We start from the raw sequence: 8,915 nt of genomic DNA, 5'->3' as shown, positions 1-8,915 counted from the left end.
TTTGAGTCCTGGTGCTCTATGATGATAAGAGTTAGATTTGAGTCCTAACTCATTATGGCCTAACATGCCTTTATATGGGTAAGGCATTGGGTTTGAGTCCCAATGCACCATATTGATGATATAATGATGACTAAAGAAAAATAATATATTTTTCATGGAAAAGCATGAATCTTGTCCCACTTGATTTGCACCATTCTTAAAGTGAATGTGGTAGCAATGCATAATAAGTAAATGAAGACAAGTGGTTGACCAATGAACATGGGCGTGCCATTGATCAAAATAATAATAGTCATCATTATGGTAATTATAAAAATAAGAACAAGAAGGGTTTTCAAAATAGTCCTTCAAAATGTGAAGGCAATGTTTACCACCAAATTGGTATGGAAAAATAATAAAGCATGTCGCTGATTATGATCCATTCCTTGAAGAGGATGTGATGTATGATAAGCACTGAGAATGCAGACCCATTCCTGAAGGTGAATGTGGCAATATGTGATAAAAGTAATGAATAAAGACGTGCAATGCATGATTGGATACACACCACAACTCACCTCTAAGGGAGGTTTGAGAGAAAGAAAGATAATAAATATTACTGTGTGATTACATGAATATGTCATTGGTCGCGTACATGTGGTACGCCAAAAATAATTTGACATGCCTTATAAAAAGTTATTAAAGGAAAAAGTAAAGCAAGAAATGATTTTGCTTATGATGATTTTGACCATGACAATTATTATGATATGATTTTCTCCGTGAAGGAGACATTCACCATATGGATGGTGTGATAAAAGATCTTATAGTACAAAATTAATTACGAGCTCCGGAAGAGCTAATTTGTTACTACCCGGATGAATAAAACTGTTCATGACATTGATATTGTAGTAAGTCTCAAAAGAAACTTTTTGAGTTTCAAATGTATTAGCCAAATTGGTTGGCATATTGAGACTATAAATGAAAGGAAGATTGAAGATTGAATATCTTCATATTACTATATTCATACCGGGTAAATATGAAAGGTTACCCGAGTTTTCTTCTATTTGTACTACAGATGTATAAGCATGATGATAGAATCACATGCCATAAGTAAACTAGAGGTTTATTGAAACAAATATTAGTTGGCATGACCAGTTGACCATCCCGGTTCAATTATGATGTGAAAATTGATTGAGAATTCACATTGGCATATATTAAAGAAATAGAAGATTCTTTAAGAATTCTCTTGTGATGTTTTTTTCTCATGATATACCAGTTAAGGTTGGGATTGAATCCTTTGATATATGGAACGAATAAAAGGTGATATATATGTATGGGCCCAATCACCTGCCATATGGACCGTTTACTATTATATGATTTTAATAGATGCATCTATTGTATGGTCACGTGTGCGTTTGTTATCAACTTGCACTTTGGTTTTTGCAAGGTTGTTTGCTCAAATTATTAGAGCACAGTTCCAGAATATAAATTATGATAATTTATTTTGATAATGCTGGTTTAAATCAAGTTGGTTTAGCAGAAATTGTATGCCTCCAATTATATCTAAATCGTTGGTTATGAGAATATAACTCCCAAATAAAAATTTGGTATGAGGTGTATTATTTAATATACAGCAGCACTTGTATGCACTAGCCAACAAGTTATGATAAATTCTCCCTATCATAATTGGTTCAGGGTCAGGAACCAAATAATTTTCATCTAGAAATATGATTGTGCAATATGATTTAATTATGCTACCACAATGCACAAAGATGAGTTCCCAAAGAAAGTTGGAAAATGTGTTGGTGATCCCGATATTAGGGGGAGAAAATGAGCAGCTGAAAAAAGTGATATGTGAAATGAATTCTTATGAATACATCTAGATCCTCGTACAAGAAAATGTGAACTTGAAGTTCAAGTGATAATTCATTTCCAAAATATTTTCATGCACATTTGCTGACCTAAAGCTAAATGTCATATTCCAGCTGCTAATGCTCCAAATAGAATAACGTCCATGATAGACAGAGTTTATGGCACGCATGAAGCGTAATAGACAAATCGGTTCCAAAGATAAAACTCCTTGAAAAAGGAGGGAGCAAATGTTCAAGATGGTCATAATAAGGAGGCAAGTGCTTTATAAGAGCACCATGACATAACACTTTATAAGACCTCATGGAAGAGGATCAGGTACCTGAAAATAATGAGATCTCGATAAGTTATGTCTTTATTGTGTGATGATGGAACCGATGTAAATGATCATTGACGATATTATTGATATAATGTAGCGCTCAATATTATTAATATTGACGAGGATCTTGAGCTCAAATCTGTCATGAAATTTGGACAGATAAATGATTGGCCAAATGAAAAATATACAATGAAAATTTACTTCATCTGAAAAATGTGAAGTTGGACGAATAGTCCCCACACCTGAAAGTGAAATGAAAAATCAAGTCGATAAACATAAAGACGACTTGTGGCACAAAATTTTCGTAAATATCCTGGTATTAGGAGACATGTTCTCTTGTGGGGAATGGAGTCATTTCAGATTTTGGTCTGACAATACATTTGATATGCATATAATGAATATCCTTGAATGATTTAAATTGTTCTGAAAAATATTAAGGTTCCCAAGAAATTTATTAAATAAATCTTCGACAGATCCTTATGTAGATTAGAGCGATCATGGCGTACATGATTTATTTTTGTGTCTAGTGCAATTGGTACACTAATATATCTGGCTATAACCATGAGTATAACAATATGCTAGCAAGATATAGTTTTATTCCAATGTGGAGATGTCACGACCCGGATTTCCCACCATCGGGAGTCGTGATGGCGCCTACTATCGGAGCTAGGCAAGCCAAGCATTCAAAACATTCTCTAGTAACACCTCAACAATATAAACAAAACGAGTCATTTAAGTAAAAGCGGAAGTCTTAAAAGCATAGATAACTGAAAACCAAAAATGCGGAAGTTTAACATTTCTTTACCCAAGACTGGTGTCGCTAACTCACGAACTACTAAAGAGTGCTAAAACAAGTCTGAATAGAAGTACATCAATGTTTGTCTCGGTACAAGGAAAACAAACTAATAACATAGAAGGGACTCCGGCCTGCGAACGTCAGCTAGGATACCTCGAAAGTCCCTGGACTGAAGTCAGCTCCCGATCAAATCCTACTGCTGAGGTCCAAAAGCTGCTCCTGGATCTGTGCAAAAAGATGCACAGAGTGTAGCATCAGCACAACCGACCCCATGTGCTGGTAAGTGCCTAGCCTAACCCCGGCGAAGTAGTGACGAGGCTAGACCAGACTACCAGATAAACCTGTGCAGTTATGAAATATATTGCGGAAAATAAACAGGAAATAAACAGTAAAAGGAGGGGGAAACATGCTATGGGGAGGCAACAGTTAAAAACAGGAAGTCTAAACTTAAAGGATAGAACAGCCAACAGAAACTTTAATCCGGAATAAACACAATTAAGCTATAGTTTTGTTGCGGCGCGCAACCCGATCCGATCACATACAATACTGTTGCGGCGTGCAACCCGAACCACAAATATATAGTATTGTTGCGGCGTGCAACCCGATCCTCAATTATATAGTGTTATTGCGGCGTGCAACCCGATCCACAATTACATAGTGTTGTTGCAGCTTGCAACCCGATCCACAATTACATAGTGTTGTTGTGGCGTGCAACCCGATCCACAATTATATAAATAACCAAACCTCACCCAATCAACAATCACAAGTAAGAGGTAGGGGGGGGGGGAAGTAACAACTGGTGACAGCAACCCCGACAAGGGGAATATAACAACGCAACTAAATCCCAGCAAGGGAGAAAATCAACAAAACCAATAACACGTCTCGGCAAGGGAGTAATCACTATCTCTTTCACTTTCTTACACTTTTCACTGAAATTCACTTTAACATTCGAGCCATCGCTCCAAGAGTCATTTCAAAATCTCCGTCTCATGCTCTTTACAGTATATAGAAATCATCGAACAAGCATGGAAGAAATCACTACGATTCAGGATAATCTCAATATAAGGACACACGGTCATGCTAGACACCAGCGTATAGATACCCGTCACCATGCCTATACACCGTACTCGACAAATAGAAAATAGCAAATAAGACCCTACTCCTATTCCCTCAAGCCAAAGTTAGACCAAACACTTACCTCAAATGCTCCAAAAATCGACTCAAGCCTCTAGTGTAGCTTTACCCCTCGAATTCGGCTCCAACTCAGTCAAATCTATGAAATAATGACTTTACAATATTAATAATAGCTAAACAAACTAAACCCGATGCCTAAATATGAATTCCCAACCTTTCTTCCAAAAATTCCAAAATCGACCCCGGGCCCGCTTGGTCAAAACACGAGGTTCAAACCAAATTCATATCACCCATTCCCCCACCAGCCCGAATATACAATTTGTTTTCAAATTCGACCCCAAAACGAGGTCTAAATCAAGGAAAATTGAAAAGCCCTAGTTCTAACCAATTTCTACCCTAAATCACATGATTTGAGCCTAAGAATTTGATAAATGATGAAGGAAAATGAAGGAAACAAGTTAAATGATACTTACCCAAGAAGCTTTGGTGAAGAAGAGCTCTAGAAATCGCCTATGGGCTGTGGAGAAGAAGAGTTCGTGTGTTTTTGGGTGAAAAATCCCGTCACTATTCTGTTTTGGGTATTTAAAATCACTGGGCAAAATTACCCTTCGCGTTCGCGGAAAAAGGATTGCGTTCGCGAAGGGTTTACTCAACAGACCATCGCGTTCGCGATGAGCAGGATGCGAACACGAAGAGGAGAAGACTGAGGGGGGGGTCCAGGAATTGGCCTATGCGAACGCGGGACACCTACGCGAACGCGATGAAGGGAGCCTTATGCACTACGCGAACGCGAAGGTAGAAGTGCGAACGCGATGAGTAAAATGAAGGCTAAGTCTTCTGAGTCAAAATACTCTACGCGAAGCGGAGGGGGGGGGGTGATGCGAACGCGATGAAGGATGAAGCTGAAGCTTTCCGCGAACGCGAGAGGCATAGTGCGAACGACGGAAGGAGAAAATCACTGTGCACTTGTTGCGGATTTTCTGCAATCTTCCTAAGTCCAAAACTACCCCGAACACCTCCGAAACACCCGGAGCCCTCGGGGCTCCTAACAATCACACACACTAACTCAACAACATCCTACGAACTTAACCGTGCGATCAAATCGCCAAAATAACATCAAAAAAAGGAATCAACCTCAAAATCATCACTTTTTCATCAAAACTTACATAACTTTCATCTTTTTGATATTTAGGTCCGAAACACGTCAAATGACGTCCGATTTCAACCAAATTTCACAAAAAGCGCTTAAACCATATATAAGACCTCGTGTACCGGGCGCCGGAACCAAAATCAGGGCCGATACCACACGTTCTTAATAAATTTCCTTTTCAAATTTCCATGTTAATTTCAGAAAAATAATTTCACAGAAAAATTCATTTCTCGGGCTCTAGATCTCAGAATTCGACTCCGGGTATATGCCCGAGTCCATATTTTTCTGCGGACCCTCCGGGACCGTCAAATCACGGGTCCGGGTTCCGTTACCCAAAATATTGACCAAAGTCAACTTTAATCATATTAATATTCAAAATTTATCATTTTTCACACAGAATTCATTACTTATGCTTCGGCTACGCGCGCCGGACTGCCGCACTCAATCGAGGAACTTAAAAATGAGGTTTTCAAGGCCTCGGAAGGCACGGGTTATGAATGAGATAAACTTTGATGACCCTTTGGGTCGTCACATTCTCCACCTCTAAAACAACCATTCGTCCTCGAACGGACAAAAGAAAGAAGTACCTGAGTCGGGAAATAGATGAGGATAACGGCTCCGCATATCAGACTCGGACTCCCAGGTCAATGCCTCAGGAGGATGACCTTTCCACTGGACACGCACTGAAGGAAAACTCTTCGACCTCAACTGTCGAACCAGCCGGTCTAGAATAGCTACCGGCTCCTCCTCGTAAGACAGATCCTTGTCCAACTGGACAGTGCTGAAATCTAACACGTGGGCTGGATCGCCGTGATACCTCCGAAGCATGGAAACATGAAACACTGGATGCACGGCTGACAAGCTGGGCGGCAAGGCAAGTCTGTAAGCCACCTCTCCCACACGATCGAGAATCTCAAATGGACCAATGAACCTAGGGCTAAGCTTGCCCTTCTTCCCAAATCTCATCACGCCCTTCATAGGCGACACTCGGAGCAAGACCCGCTCACCAATCATGAAAACTACATCTCGAACCTTACGATCCGCATAACTCTTTTGTCGCGACTGAGCCGAACGAAACATGTCCTAAATGATCTTGACCTTATCCAAGGCCTCCTGAACTAAATCTGTACCCAATAACCGAGCCTCTCCCGGCTCAAACCATCCGACTGGAGACCGACATCTCCTACCATACAACGCCTCATATGGAGCCATCTGAATGCTGGACTGGTAGCTGTTGTTGTAGGCGAACTCTGCTAAAGGCAAAAACTGGTCCCACGAGCCTGCAAAATCAATGACACAGGCGCGGAGCATATCCTCCAATATCTGAATAGTCCTCTCGGACTGGCCGTCCGTCTGAGGATGGAACGCTGTGCTCAACTCAACCCGTGTGCCCAACTCTCGCTGAACTGCACCCCAGAAACACGAGGTAAACTGCGTACCCCGATCCGAAATGATAGATGCCGGCACACCATGAAGGCAGACGATCTCCCGGATATAAATCTCAGCTAACCTCTCGGACGAATAGGAGACTGCCACAGGAATGAAATGCGCTGACTTGGTCAGCCTATCAACAATGACCCAAATAGCATCAAACTTCTTCTGAGTCATCGGGAGTCCAGTGACAAAATCCATGGTAATCCTCTCCCATTTCCACTCGGGAATCTCAATCCTCTGAAACAAACCACCAGGCCTCTGATGCTCATATTTAACCTGCTGACAGTTCAAACATCGAGCCACATATGCAACAATATCTTTCTTCATCCTACGCCACCAATAATGCTGTCGCAAGTCCTGATACATCTTCACGGTGCCCGGGTGAATGGAATACCGAGAACTATGGGTCTCCGCTAAGATCAACTCCCGAATCCCATCGGCATTGGGCACACAAACTCGCCCCTGCAATCTCAAAACACCATCATCATCTATGGTCACCTTCGTGGCACCTCCACGCTGAACCGTGTCTCTCAAGACACACAAATGGGGATCATCAAACTGCCAATCACGGATACGCTCCAATAATGAAGAACGAGCGACCGTGCAAGCTAACACTCTGCTAGGCTCAGAAATGTCCAACCTCACAAATCGATTCGCCAAGGCCTGAATATCCAAAGCAAGCGGCCTCTGGCTGACCGGAACATAAGCAAGACTACCCATGCTGGCGGACTTCCTACTCAATGCATCGACCACCACATTGGCTCTCCCCGGGTGATATAAAATGGTAACATCATAATCTTTCAATAACTCCAACCACCTCTTCTGCCTCAAATTCAACTCCTTTTGCCTGAACAAGTACTGAAGACTCTTGTGATCAGTGTACACTTCACAAGTCACGCCATATAGATAATGCCTCCAAATCTTCAGAGCATGAACAATGGCTGCCAGCTCTAGATTATGAACCGGATAATTCTTCTCGTGGATCTTCAACTGCCTCGAAGCATAGGCTATGACTCTGCCATCCTGCATCAATACTGCACCAAGCCCAATACGGGAAGCATCACAATAGACTGTATAAGGCCCTGAACCTGTGGGCAAAACCAATACCGGTGCCGTAGTCAGAGCTGCCTTGAGCTTCTGAAAGCTCGCCTCACACTCATCTGACCATCTAAACTGGGCACCCTTCTGGGTCAATCTGGTCATCGGGGCTGCAATAGATGAAAACCCCTCCACGAACCGACGATAGTAGCCTGCTAACCCCAAGAAACTCCGAATCTCTGTAGCTGATGCTGGTCGAGGCCAGTTCTTGACCGCCTCTATCTTCTTCGGGTCCACCTGAATACCCTCTGCTGATACAACTTGACCCAGAAATGCAACCGAACTCAACCAGAACTCACCCTTCGAGAACTTAGCATATAACTGACTATCCTTCAGAGTCTGAAGAACCACTCTGAGGTGCTGCTCGTGCTCTCCCCTGGCTGCGGGAGTACACCAGAATATCTTCAATAAAGACTATCACGAACATGTCCAAGTAAGGTTTCAACACTTGGTTCATCAACTCCATAAATGCTGCTGGGGCATTGGTCAACCCAAATGACATGACCAAAAACTCATATTGCCCATACCGAGTGCGGAATGCTGTCTTAGGGACATCAGATGCCCTAATCCTCATCTGATGGTAGCCAGATCTCAAGTCTATCTTTGAAAACACCTTTGCACCCTGAAGCTGGTCAAACAAATCATCAATCCTCGGCAGTGGATACTTGTTCTTTATCGTCACTTTGTTCAATTGCCGGTAATCAATGCACATCCTCATCGAACCATCCTTTTTCTTCACAAATAACACCGGCGCACCCCAAGGAGAAACACTAGGCCCGATAAAACCCTTCTCAAGCAAATCTGCAACTGATCCTTTAACTCCTTCAACTCCGGCGGGGCCATGCGATACGGAGCGATAGAAATGGGCTGCGTGCCCGGAGCCAGATCAATACAAAAATCGATATCCCTGTCGGGCAGCATACCCGGCAGGTGTGAAGGGAAAACCTCGGGGAACTCCCAAACATAGGAACAGAATCGATAGAAGGGACCTCTACGCTGGAATCACGAACATACGCCAGATAAGCTAAACACCCCTTCTTGACCATGCGTCGAGCCTTCACATATGAGATAACACTGCGAGTGGCATGACCTGGGGTCCCTCGCCACTCCAAACGGGGCAAATCTGGTAAAGCCAAGGTCAC

General features: G+C 42.4%; 1 pseudogene; it reads right to left on the bottom strand.

The window, feature by feature from the left end:
- Positions 1 to 8,064: 8,064 nt before the first annotated feature.
- LOC109239447 lies at positions 8,065 to 8,485 on the bottom strand (annotated as a pseudogene).
- Positions 8,486 to 8,915: the final 430 nt, after the last annotated feature.

This window comes from Nicotiana attenuata, unplaced genomic scaffold (genome assembly GCF_001879085.1).
Source record: "Nicotiana attenuata strain UT unplaced genomic scaffold, NIATTr2, whole genome shotgun sequence".
Lineage (NCBI taxonomy): Eukaryota > Viridiplantae > Streptophyta > Magnoliopsida > Solanales > Solanaceae > Nicotiana > Nicotiana attenuata.
Note: the sequence above shows the minus strand (reverse complement) of the source record. Positions and strands in the feature narration are given on the sequence as shown.